This window comes from Lissotriton helveticus, chromosome 5_1, assembly GCF_964261635.1.
Source record: "Lissotriton helveticus chromosome 5_1, aLisHel1.1, whole genome shotgun sequence".
In the NCBI taxonomy this organism is placed as follows: domain Eukaryota; kingdom Metazoa; phylum Chordata; class Amphibia; order Caudata; family Salamandridae; genus Lissotriton; species Lissotriton helveticus.
In genome coordinates, this window is record NC_136065.1 from 2,060,425,869 (window position 1) to 2,060,438,045 (window position 12,177).

The 12,177-nt window shown below is 45.9% G+C and overlaps 1 protein-coding gene across 2 annotated transcripts in view; it reads left to right on the plus strand.

Moving 5' to 3' along the window:
- Positions 1-12,177, plus strand: part of LOC144756287 (regulator of G-protein signaling 3-like) — a 456,864-nt gene that overhangs the window by 423,148 nt on the left and 21,539 nt on the right. The window lies entirely within an intron of this gene.

The following is a 12,177-nucleotide window of genomic DNA, read 5'->3' on the forward strand; positions in this document are numbered from 1 at the left end:
TAAGTGAAAGATAAGACGGGCAGCCTGATTTTGGATAGCTTGAAGGCGGCGGGTTTCGTAGGCAGGAATGCCTGCGAACAAGCTATTGCCATAATCAAGGCGGGAAGTGATGAGGGCAGAGATGATGATTTTGAGAGAGTCCAGAGAAAAAAAGCGGGAGATTTTCCGGATGATCCGGAGGGAGAGGAAGCAGGAGGACACCACGGCACTGACCTGGCCATGCATGGACAGGTCCTGACTGACCTTGATGCCCAATGTTTTGACGGAGGGAACCGGAGTGGGAGGGGGGCCAAGAATAGGGGGCCAGAAGGCAGGGGACCAAGGCCTGGATGAGCCGCCAGTCAAGACAAGCTCGGTCTTATCTGGATTGAGCTTGAGGTGGTTGGCGCTCATCCACCCAGAAATAAAGACCATAGTGGAATAGAAGATAGAAAGAGAGTGAGAAGAAGAAGAAAGATCAAAGACGAGCTGGAGGTCATCTGCGTAGTTATACACAGAGACCCCCAGCTCAAGGAGGGAAGAGATAAGTGGATGGATGTAAAGATTGAAAAGAAGGGGAGAGAGGGAGGAACCTTGGGGAACCCCACAGGGCACCGGGAGGGGGAGAGCGGAAAAGCCGGGGAGGTGAACAGCTTGAGAACGTCCTGTCAAAAAGGACGTGATCCAAGAAAGGGCAAGGCCTTGTATGCCCGCTGCGCTGACACGGTCCAAAAGAATGTTATGGTCGACCGTGTCAAACGCAGCGGACAGGTCAAGGAGAATCAAAGCTTGGGGAGAGTTGACGTCGGCCTTGGCTTTCAGCTCGTCAAGGACGGCTAGCACCACGGTTTCGGTCGAATGACCCGAGCGAAAACCTGCTTGGTGAGAAGCAAGGAGTTGGTTCTGTTCGACATAGGCAGAGAGACAGGAGGTGACGTAAGATTCCAGAATTTTAGCAAGATAGGGAAGAAGAGAGATGGGTCTGAAATTAGAGGGGAGGGAAGAATCAAGACCAGGTTTTTTAAGAATGGGGGAAACAATAGCAGATTTAAATGAAGAAGGGACCAATCCGGTGGAAAGAGAGGCATTGAGGAGGGAAAGAGGGGTGGCAGGACAGGAAGAGAAGAGAGTTTTAAGAATGCGGGCAGGGGCACAGTCGGTGGGAGAGCCAGACTTGGTTTTAGTGAGCAGAGCTAAGAAAGAGTCCAAGGAGAGGGGCGGGAAAGAGGAAAAGGAAGATTTAGGCGCAGAGGGAACAGAGTGAATTGGAGTAAAAGGAGTAACAGAAATGTTAGATTTAATTTTAACAATCTTCTCGATGAGGAAGTTGTTTAACGAAGAGCAGAGGGCCTGGGAGGGAGTAAAGTGAGGGCAAGCACGATCAGAGGTGGCTAAATTGTTGACCAAGGAGAAGAGTTCTTTGGATTTGTTGGCCGAAAGAGTTACTTGTTCGGAGAAATACTTGGTCTTTGTGGCCAGAATGGCCTTCTTATACTCTTTAAGAAGAGATTTGTATTTGGCCTTGAGGTCGGGGCAGTAGCTACAGCGCCAAAGGCGCTCCGAGCGTCTAAGTTCCAATTTGAGGATCTTGAGTTCCGAGTTAAACCAACGGTGGGCCTCATGAGGGCGAATGGACTTGACTAACTTAAGGGGGGCTACTAAATCGCATGCGGAAGATAGCCAGTTGCCAACTGCAGCGGCCTGTAAGTCAAGAGAAATGCCAGTAAGGTCGGAAGGAGAGGAAGCAAGGGAACGAGAGAGGGAAGACAAGTCAGCACGATTCCAGCTACGAGAGAAAACGTTCTTGGGACGAGGGGGTTTATGAGGGGAACCAATGTTGATGGTAAAGGAAATGAGAGAATGATCGGACCAGGTACAAGGGAGGATGCTGGGGGGGGAGACTATGTCCTGGGATGACCAGACTTGGTCCAGAATGTGTCCAAGATTGTGAGTAGGGACCAGTACATGGGATTTAAGGTTGAGGCATAAAAGAGTGGCCGTGAAGTCCTTGGACGCTGAGTCCTCCCTGGGGTCGCCAGGCCAGTAATTAAAGTCGCCTAGCAGGAGAACGGAGGAGTTGTTGACTACAAGCGTAGCGAGGAGTTCCTGCAGGGAGGCCACAAACAGGGGCATGCTCAGGGGAGGGCGATAAACGAGGACGACCGTGAGAGGTGCGGAAAGATTAGAGGAACGGGCGACCAGAAAGTCCACCCCAGCTATAGATGATTGGGAGAGAAGCTGGAATTGGATAGTAGATCGAACAATCATAGCGACACCCCCCCCGGTCTTGCCCACGGGGCGGTCAGCCCGGAGGGCGTAGTAAGAATCGGGAAGGATGGCAAGAATGTCGGGAAGAGAAGCCTCAGAAAACCAAGTTTCCGTTAAGAACAGAATATCTGGGGAGTCTGTGGTAAGAAGGTGAAACAGTTCAAGTTGGTGCTTGCCTGCCGAGCGAGTGTTAAGGAGATAGGCAGAAGCAATGTGAGGGGGTGATGAGGGTCCAATGGGGGAAGATCCGGAGTCCTGTGCAGGCAAAGGAGGAGTGGGGCGTGGAGGCACAACACAGTCTGGATGGGAGACATAGATATCTAATGCCACAAGATGCTGCATGAGGGTATGGGGGAGAGGCACATCAGCGGTGCAGGAGAAGAGTTGTGCAGGCGTGTATGACAACAAAAAGGCAGGGGGTGAGGCCCCTGGTCCCGGCCCGTCGCGGACGGGCGCAGACGGGCTTGACTTAGGCGCAACTTCGGCGCGCCTTCGTCGCGCCCGCTGCGCTCGTCCGCTGCGCGGCCGGGATAGTAGTGCCATAAGTAGTGAAACCGGAAGTAGCAGGGCGTGGCAGGGGGTGGAGGGACAGAGGAGCTGCCCCGCCAACCAGAGAGCAGCCCAAGATGGTCGCCACGCCCGTCCCCGCCCTCGTGACCTGCCCGTCAGAGGGGGAGGGAACGCTCAGCGTGGGGCGCTCTGGCGGCGACAGAGAAGGGAATCCCTAGAGGATAAGGGGTGCGCGATGACCTCGGCGCAGCCCCTGAAGCAATAAGGCAAGTGATTAAAAGTGTCCAGGCACTGTTTTTAAAAGTGAAGTTGCGCCGCGCCTCAGCGGCGTTGTTGCTCCCGGCGAAGCCTCGGGAGGTCTGGCAGTTCGATAAAGCTAAGGCGGGACTCGCCCGACAGGAAGAAATTGCCAGGGGGGGAGGGACAGAGGAGCTGCCCCGCCAACCAGAGAGCAGCCCAAGATGGTCGCCACGCCCGTCCCCGCCCTCGTGACCTGCCCGTCAGAGGGGGAGGGAACGCTCAGCGTGGGGCGCTCTGGCGGCGACAGAGAAGGAAATCCCAAGAGGATAAGGGGTGCGCGATGACCTCGGCGCAGCCCCTGAAGCAATAAGGCAAGTGATTAAAAGTGTCCAGGCACTGTTTTTAAAAGTGAAGTTGCGCCGCGCCTCAGCGGCGTTGTTGCTCCCGGCGAAGCCTCGGGAGGTCTCGCAGTTCGATAAAGCTAAGGCGGGACTCGCCCGACAGGAAGAAATTGCCAGGGGGGGAGGGACAGAGGAGCTGCCCCGCCAACCAGAGAGCAGCCCAAGATGGTCGCCACGCCCGTCCCCGCCCTCGTGACCTGGCCATCAGAGGGGGAGGGAACGCTCAGCGTGGGGCGCTCTGGCGGCGACAGAGAAGGGAATCCCAAGAGGATAAGGGGTGCGCGATGACCTCGGCGCAGCCCCTGAAGCAATAAGGCAAGTGATTAAAAGTGTCCAGGCACTGTTTTTAAAAGTGAAGTTGCGCCGCGCCTCAGCGGCGTTGTTGCTCCCGGCGAAGCCTCGGGAGGTCTGGCAGTTCGATAAAGCCCAGCTGTTTGGCAGGGGGGACGGCGTCACCCCGGTAAAATAAGTGGGGGGACGCCGTCCACCCGCGTGGTACCGCGCGCCGTCCACCCGCGTGGTACCCCGACTCGAATTCTGGAGGGTATCATTTAATGGGGAGAAGGCCAGGACCTCTGAGGGGTGGAGAGGACACAACATCCGATAAATGGCCAGGAGACGACCTCTGGAGAGTGCAGAGGAGGAGAGTACCTCCTATGAGTAGACTGAAAAAAGAGCCCTCTGTACTCTTGTAAATGTGAGGACCACCTTGTAGAGATGAGCAGCAAGAGAACACTATCAAAGGAAGGGGACAGGGAGATATAGGAGACTCGTGGGCCCTCACCACATTCTGCATGAGGGCCCCATCACTTGCGTTAGGCCACTGGGCGAGGGCACGCAGTGATGAGAAATTGTACCAACATGAGCAAAGCTGTTCACCCGCCTTTTTCTAGCAAAATTGACTGAACATCTTCTGTTTGCAGCAGAAGCCAATGAAGGGGTTAACAGGAGATCCAATTTGTGTTGGGGACAGCCAGTGAAAGGACTAAAAGCCCCATTCGCTGTCAGGACCGGGTCCCTTGGGAGATCCGGCTGCATTGGTTGTTCCAGGCAGGAAGCAGCGAGGGACTAATTGGATTGGCGCGCAGGTATGGGGGGGATAACCTTGTTATCGTCTTGCGATACATGCGCGTTGTCAAGACAGCGGCAGCACCTACGGTGAGGCGCCTGCCTCTTAAACCTACCCTATGTGTGTGCCGCGGGCATGCTTTGTGCACCACTATATTCAATCTGGAATGTATTATTTAGCTACAACTTAGTTGAAATATGGACATTTTGGCGCCATTTGCTTTTTATCACAGGGTGTTGGACAAAATAGTGTCAAGGTACCTCATTTTAAAGTTGGAAAGTGTTTTTTTTATCTAATAGTCACAATTTTAAAATTATTGTGATTTTTTGCCATTCTGTAAAAGGACCTTTGAGGCAAAAAAAATGTCTTACACTTTGACTTGTATTAGATGTTAACTTCGAGTGGCTGAAGTCGATGGCCCTTCAAAGCATGATTGGCAGGATTTATTTCATAAACACTCACTAGTATTCTGCATTACAGCTCCCTGCGGCCTATGAAGTCCAGATGACCACTAGAAACTCTGCCCTACAAATTAACTGATATATATATAATGCGTAATTTTTGCTGCCTGAAATAAATACCTTGAATACTGCAAATCGGTGTGGCTCATGGATCTTTATTTAGTTTTGAACAGATTCTCTTGTAGAATATATATATATATATATATATATATATATATATATATATATATATATATATATATATATATATATATATATATATATATATATATATATATATATATATATATATATATACGTATATGCATACATATTTATATGTATATATATTCTACACAAATATAATTATATATATATATATATATATATATATATATATGTATATGTATATTACCTACTGGCGGTCGCCAGTAGGTATATATAGTTAGGATTTTTTCTCTATGGGATTTTTGAAAATTCTATGTCTAATAACTTTGGCGTTTGTGGACGGAATTGGCTGAAATTTTCAGGAAAATGGCACATTTTGTTTCTGAGCAGCCCCTGAAAATTGGGGGGGGGTTCGTCCAGGGGGGGTCGAGAAAAAACGTGTTTTTAACATTGAGTTTTCCATAGGGCGGTTGGCCTCACTTTTAGCCCGAACGGCTGAATGGATTTGCACGAAACTTGGCAAAATTGTAGGGACTGGTAGCCCGATGTGCCTTTTGTAGGTCTCAATATATGTGCTACAGTGGATTTTGAGAAATTAACGTTTAAAAAAAGATATATATCTGTAACAGCGGACCGGGCAGCGCTCCAGTACGCGTACTTTTCGCGCAACGGAGCTTTGTGAAGCGAAGCTGATTGGTTCTCCGGCGTCTGTAAACATTCCAAACAGTCCGTAGCGGCCGCCATCTTGTCTCTCGGTAGGATCGAGAGACAAGAGGAGGCCAAAGCGAAGGGGCAAATGACCATAAGGGGGCATAGTAGATCCTCGCTGACCCCCTAGGTTTGATGTGAAGGTTTTAAAAGGGCCCCGCGGGGCAAAAAAAAAAAATAATAATAATAATCGAACGGCTGAATGGATTTGCACGAAACTTGGTAAAATATTAGGGACTGGTAGCCCGATGTGCCTTTGCTAGGTCTCAATATATGTGCTCCAGTGGATTTTGAGAAATTAACGTTCAAAAAAAGATATATATCTGTAACAGCGCTCCGCTTCGCGTAACGGAGGTTTGCGAAGCTGATTGGTCATTCTGTCACTGGGCTATAGTTGGGCTACATCTGGCTGATATTTGGGCTACATTTGTTTTTTTTGTCTCTGGCGGCCATCTTTGGGCTACATTGGGCTACATTGGGCTTCATTGGGCTTCATTGGGCTACATTGGGCTACATTTGGGCTCCAACATATATATAGGCCAATGTAGCCCAATATATATTTTTCAAAGTTAATTTTCGTAAAAACCACTGGAGCATATATCTTGAGACATAGCAAAGGCACATCGGGCTACCAGTCCCTACAATTTTGCCAAGTTTCGTGGAAATCCATTCAGCCGTTCGAGCTAAAAGTGAGTCCAACCGCCCTATGGAAATGAAGGAAATGAATGGGTAATTTGTAATTAGCAAATAGCTCATCGCAAACTAGGAATGGTAAAGAATCGCTATTTATTCCTTAAAGTTCGCTATTTAGGAAATGCAAAAAACTTTGATGATACATATGGCGGTTCATCTCTAACAAGATAAGAAGCATAGGGATAGATTTATGATGACTGGCGCATCACCAGGGATGTGTTAGTCATTCTGTGCCGCTGTTCCGTCACCTATGGAGTGCTGCATTTACAATGCGGCGCATCATGGGGCAAAAACAGCACAGATGCGTGATGTATCTGTGCCGTAAAGGTGGCGCATTGCTGGAGTTGTATCGCAAGTGTGATGAAGCTCCAGCAAGGGTCGGGGGTGCCCCTGTCGCAGGGTTTCTGTTCTCACACAGAACTGTGGACAGAGGATTGGAACCTCGGCGAATTAGGGTGTCCCAAAACTCACCTTAGTAATCAAAAACCCCTTAGCAAGCTAGGTACAGTGTCACATTGGATATAACAAACTCTCAATGTTTACACAATCCAGAATATGAACTTATAGTACCTCAGGATACGTGGAACTCATGAACAGTCGGTCGTTATATATTTCTTAGAAACCAGAACATGGAGTTAAGAAGAACACATGTGTATTTGAAATGTTTATTTACTAATGCCGTCTTCTCAGGCGTAGTATCTTAGATAATACAAGTACACATATTATCAGTAGCAAAATTACCAGCATAGTTACTAGTACATAAAAAGCGAATGGTGACAGTATGTTAACATGCTGTAAATGAATAAGAGTTAGCAACACTTATAAGCAGCCACGGGCCGTGGAGGGAGTTACGGTGGGGCGGGGAGGGGGAGGGGCAGGGTGGAGAGGGCTCCACCCTGCCCCTCCCCCTCCCCGCCTCCCTGCCCCACCGTAACTCCCTCCACGGCCCACGGCTGCTTATATCTCACCCTCCCTAATACACATATTATATTATTTGCTAAGAAGGTCTGTTTGTGTTGGTTTAGGGCGTGCCCATACTTTAGTGTCTTAGATTTGAAGGAATCACATCAGCATACACCAGCTCTCTCTTCATGTGAACCGCATCAACTGTTGTGTATGTGTGTTCGGCAAAGCAATATAAAACCCGCCTCATGCCCAGAATTGGCAGAAGCTGCACTTATGTTATGAGTATGAAGTCGTGGAGATCAGACCTCATAACAATTCTGTATCGTGTTGTTCTTGAAACTTCAGCACTCGCTGTACAGATATAGTTTAACAAGCAAAGCAGATAGTAGAGCAATAACATATTATTCTCATGTAAACCACGATGAACTACTAGGTTGAAAGCTAAAGCAACAACTAAGTGTCGTGTGCAGAAGTTGCAAAAAAGGAAAAATGGCGTTTAAACCGGTAATGAGCCCATGCTAACTTAACACGGTGTAAAGATATCCAGGACCTAGATGACACCTCCCCATGATCCGGAAACGAACTGAATAAGATAATAGAAGTGCCATCTCATGAGAGCAGATTGCAACTTTATATGTGGACGGTCCGCAAGGTAAAACATTAAAAACTAGGAAAATGTAATGCTAAAGAAAAGTAAAACAGCCAAGTACTTTATCGAGTCTTAAGCCAATAGGCAAGCTAAATAATAAAAACTTGACAAATAAGTCAATGAATTGTCAATGAAATGCTAGTACTCAGCATATCAAACATGAAAAAGGTCTATGACATAACTGTGTATGCAAAATAAGCTGCAACAGCCTCCAATAGGAAGTCACCGTCTTCATCCGAAAAGAGTTCAGCCATCCAATTTAAAAGCGGAAAAGAACATACGTGCTCTCCCAGCACCGGATCCTCTATCACCATCAGAGGACAGCTCGGTGGGTTTTCAAGAAAGCTCTGTTCCAAGAAAGACTGTGTTGCCGCCAGTAAATTCCAGGGACCAATTAGTCCATGCATCAATGCCACAGCCATAATCCTTTCGCCAGGACAAACCAACTCGTGAGTAATGATAGGAGTCATCAGCTGATTAAAGTCGACGTCAGGAGAAACCGGTCCGCAGAGACACAAATCAATGGCCCAATCGAAATCACAGGTCAGGCAGTGAAATACAGGCTGGACACAGGTGAAGTAGGAGAATCGAAAAGATAATCCATATGCCGTGCTTAATATCGCCAACGGCATTGTGCCATAATATTCTAGCATGCGATTGCGGAACAGTGTCAGCAGCTGCAGGGCGGGAGCTTGCACAGGAGGGACATCCATATTTAAAAATGTAAAAAAGCACAAGAGCGTCCGCTGGTAATGCAAGTAAAAATGGGAATCCACGAAGCAGAGTGGAAAAAATAGAATGAAAGAAAGCAGGGATGACTCCAAAGATTTTCTCAAATGAAGTCACGAGACCACTGGTAACAACTTTAAAAAAGTGCGCCAGGGCCTTTGTGGAGGACGCGTCAAAGATAATCCGAACCATGTCGCTGAAATGCAAAGGCGAATCAGTATTTAAAAGGGTCTGCACCTCTGTACGGGTGTTCGCTATGTGAAGCACAAAAGTTTCACGGGCCGAACTCAAGGCCACCTCTCTCTGAGACAAAAGAGCTCTTATTCTTGCCATGCCGTTGAAATGTGCTCCCAAGGTTGGTATTTGTGGCCAGATTGAAAACTCCCTATGTTCATGTGTGGGAGGAAATAGAACATTTCTGCAGCAAATAACCCGTTCACTTACTGTTACGATAAAAGCAATACTTTTAATTAACCCAGAACAATCTTCATTATTGAGCATCAAATAACTACCATTTTCCAACAACTTGAACGTGGGGATGATAGCAGGAACTGGCGTGCCTTGCAACACGCAAGCCATATTTGGTCGGTGTTTGTTGCATGAACCGTGTAACTGTATGTGCCTACACATTAGTGAATGATCTGGCGTCTCAGTGCATTCCTCTCCATTCAGATAAACTTCTTGATCATCTTTGAAACATCTGTATGTGTATGGAAGCGACCAGACCTCATGAAGAAAAGCACTACCTAAAGGTTCATAACGACCTATTGGTATATATTTCATACAATTTGAAAACTTATATAAAGCAAAAGGCAGCGTTATTAAACCGTGGATAAGGCACGTTGCCAAAAAACCCGCAATCCTCTGCTGATGATGTCACTGAGCATGTCATGAATGATGTAATATGTGACATCATCAGCAGTGGATTACGGGTAATAGTATCTCTAGTTTACTCCCCTATAGCTGTCTTTCTTTTAACATAAGTGTCTGTTTCCTTCCCTTATACTTACTGTTTTTTAAAAAAAAAAAAAATTTGGGTTCACTTCCGGTTCGCGTACCGGCGAGCGAACTGGGAAGCGAACTACGAGAAATAGAGGTTGGCACAGTTCCAAATATTGTACCAATTTTTTAATAACGGGGAGGTAGTTCTAAAAAGAACTTTTTTTTTTATTGTTTTTGTTGTTTTATATTTTTTTTATTATTTTTCTGAACATTTTTTTACTTTTTTTGAATTTTTCTGAACAGTTTTATATTTTTTTGGGTTTTTCTTGCAGGGGGCAATGAAAACGATTCATTGTAAAGGGCTCAACAGGAGCAACAAAACAAAAAAAAAGTATTTATTATTTGGGGCGTTTCGTACAAACTTGCATATGATAGTCAATAGCTCTGTTGATCAGAGTGATGCTTCTTTCTCCGTAGCAAATGAATCCATTGCAATGTACGCAGACGTGTTTTACTTCATGAAATCTCGTTTGAATATTTGGCACCATCTCCCTGCCCTCTGGTCCCGTTACTTCCGGTACAACAGATCTTCTGGCCATAATAGGGAGATTATCTAGGTCGTTACGAAACTGTGCAGCACTGTAGTTGTTAGGATGCCACCTAGTCATATGGCGATGCATTGTGTAGTTTCCGAAACTGTATTTTTAGTCGGTCCCTCTGGACAGTCTATCTTGACATATAAGGCAAGTTACGCATCTTGCATTAACTTTTTTCTGACCTTTGGGAATTTAAAAAAATTGCCAAATGAAGTTTTCTTTCCGGTGAGACGTCCTGGGCTCCTCAGGCAAAAAGTGCCTCTCTTCGTGCTCGTCGTCCTGTTCTTCTTCTTCCTCTTCTTGCTGAATTATAACTTGAGCAGGTGGTCCACTCTTCCTTGGATGTGGTGGAGGTGGTGGGGAAGCACCAGCTGAAGCTACTAAAGAAGCCATTGCTCACTGGTAACACAGGGTCTTTCTCTCACAAAGATGAAAGTCAGAGTGAGGAAAGAAGGAGGGGTTTTCATCATTTGGGAAAAACAATAGTTATCAACCAATGAAAAGTGTTCATTTTAGATTATATGACCTAGTCTTACATCATTAGGAAACCAAAAGCGAAATGAGCCAATGAAAAGTGTTATTACCAAGTCACATGACCTGCTGTGTTTACGTTAAGCGCTTTGCAGGGCCTCCAGGTTTGCTTCCAGAAACCTGTGCTTTGCGACTCGGTAAGCGTACCAGTTCGCTAACGTAGCACGTCATATGACGTATCACGCGACAACGCGAAACGTCATGTGGACGGGAGGCGTCACGATGTTGTTTTCTAACGCGGCAGTTGCGGTAAAGAAACGTTTACCGGCTCGCGGTCTATTTCGCGGCATCAAGGTCAGCTAACGGGAAGCTTCCCGATTCGCGAAGCGGGAACAAAGAAAAAAAAATATTTAAAAAAAAAATTATTAATAAACATATAAAATATATTTTTGGATTTAAAGAAGAATACATTTTACAGCTACAGATATTAGCTGTTAAAAAAACAATGAAATTCACTGAAAAAACCATAGGTTATAGACCATATATAGTTAGGAATTAGCATTTACAAAACCTTGAAAATTCACTGAAAAAACCATAGGTTATAGACCATATATAGTTAGGAATTAGCATTTAGAAAACCTTATTTTACTCACACAAAACCATTGAAATTCCATATATAGTTAGTTGCACTAACTATATATCGCGCACCCGCAATCCACTGCTGATGATGTCACATATTACATCATTCATGACATGGTCAGTGACATCACTGATGACATCACTGATGACATCTCAAATGACATCACTGATGACATCACTGATGACATCTCAAATGACATCACTGATGACATCATGACACACCAATACCAGTTACTACGTACGCACTCACTGATTCCTACGTCTACACACACATTCACTCATTCACCCATACAATCACTCATACATACAGTCACTCATTATTACAACACTATCATATGCACTCATACACCTATGCAGACAGTCACACACTGCCACTCATCCATGGAGTTACTCACACACCAAGTCAGTCCTGTAAAGAATCAATCACACTTCCATTTCTTCATCTATACAGTTAAACACAGAACACCATACTTCAGTGACATCACTGATGACATCACTAATGACATCTGAAATGACATCACTGATGACATCTCAAATGACATCACTGATGACATCATGACACACCAATACCAGTTACTACATACGCACTCACTGATTCGTACGTCTACACACACATTCACTCATTCACCCATACAATTACTCATACATACAGTCAGTTATTATTAGAACACTATCATATGCACTCATACACCTAGTCAGTCCTGTGAAGAATCAATCACACTTCGATTTCCTCATCTATAGTTAAACACAGAACACCATACTTTTCACA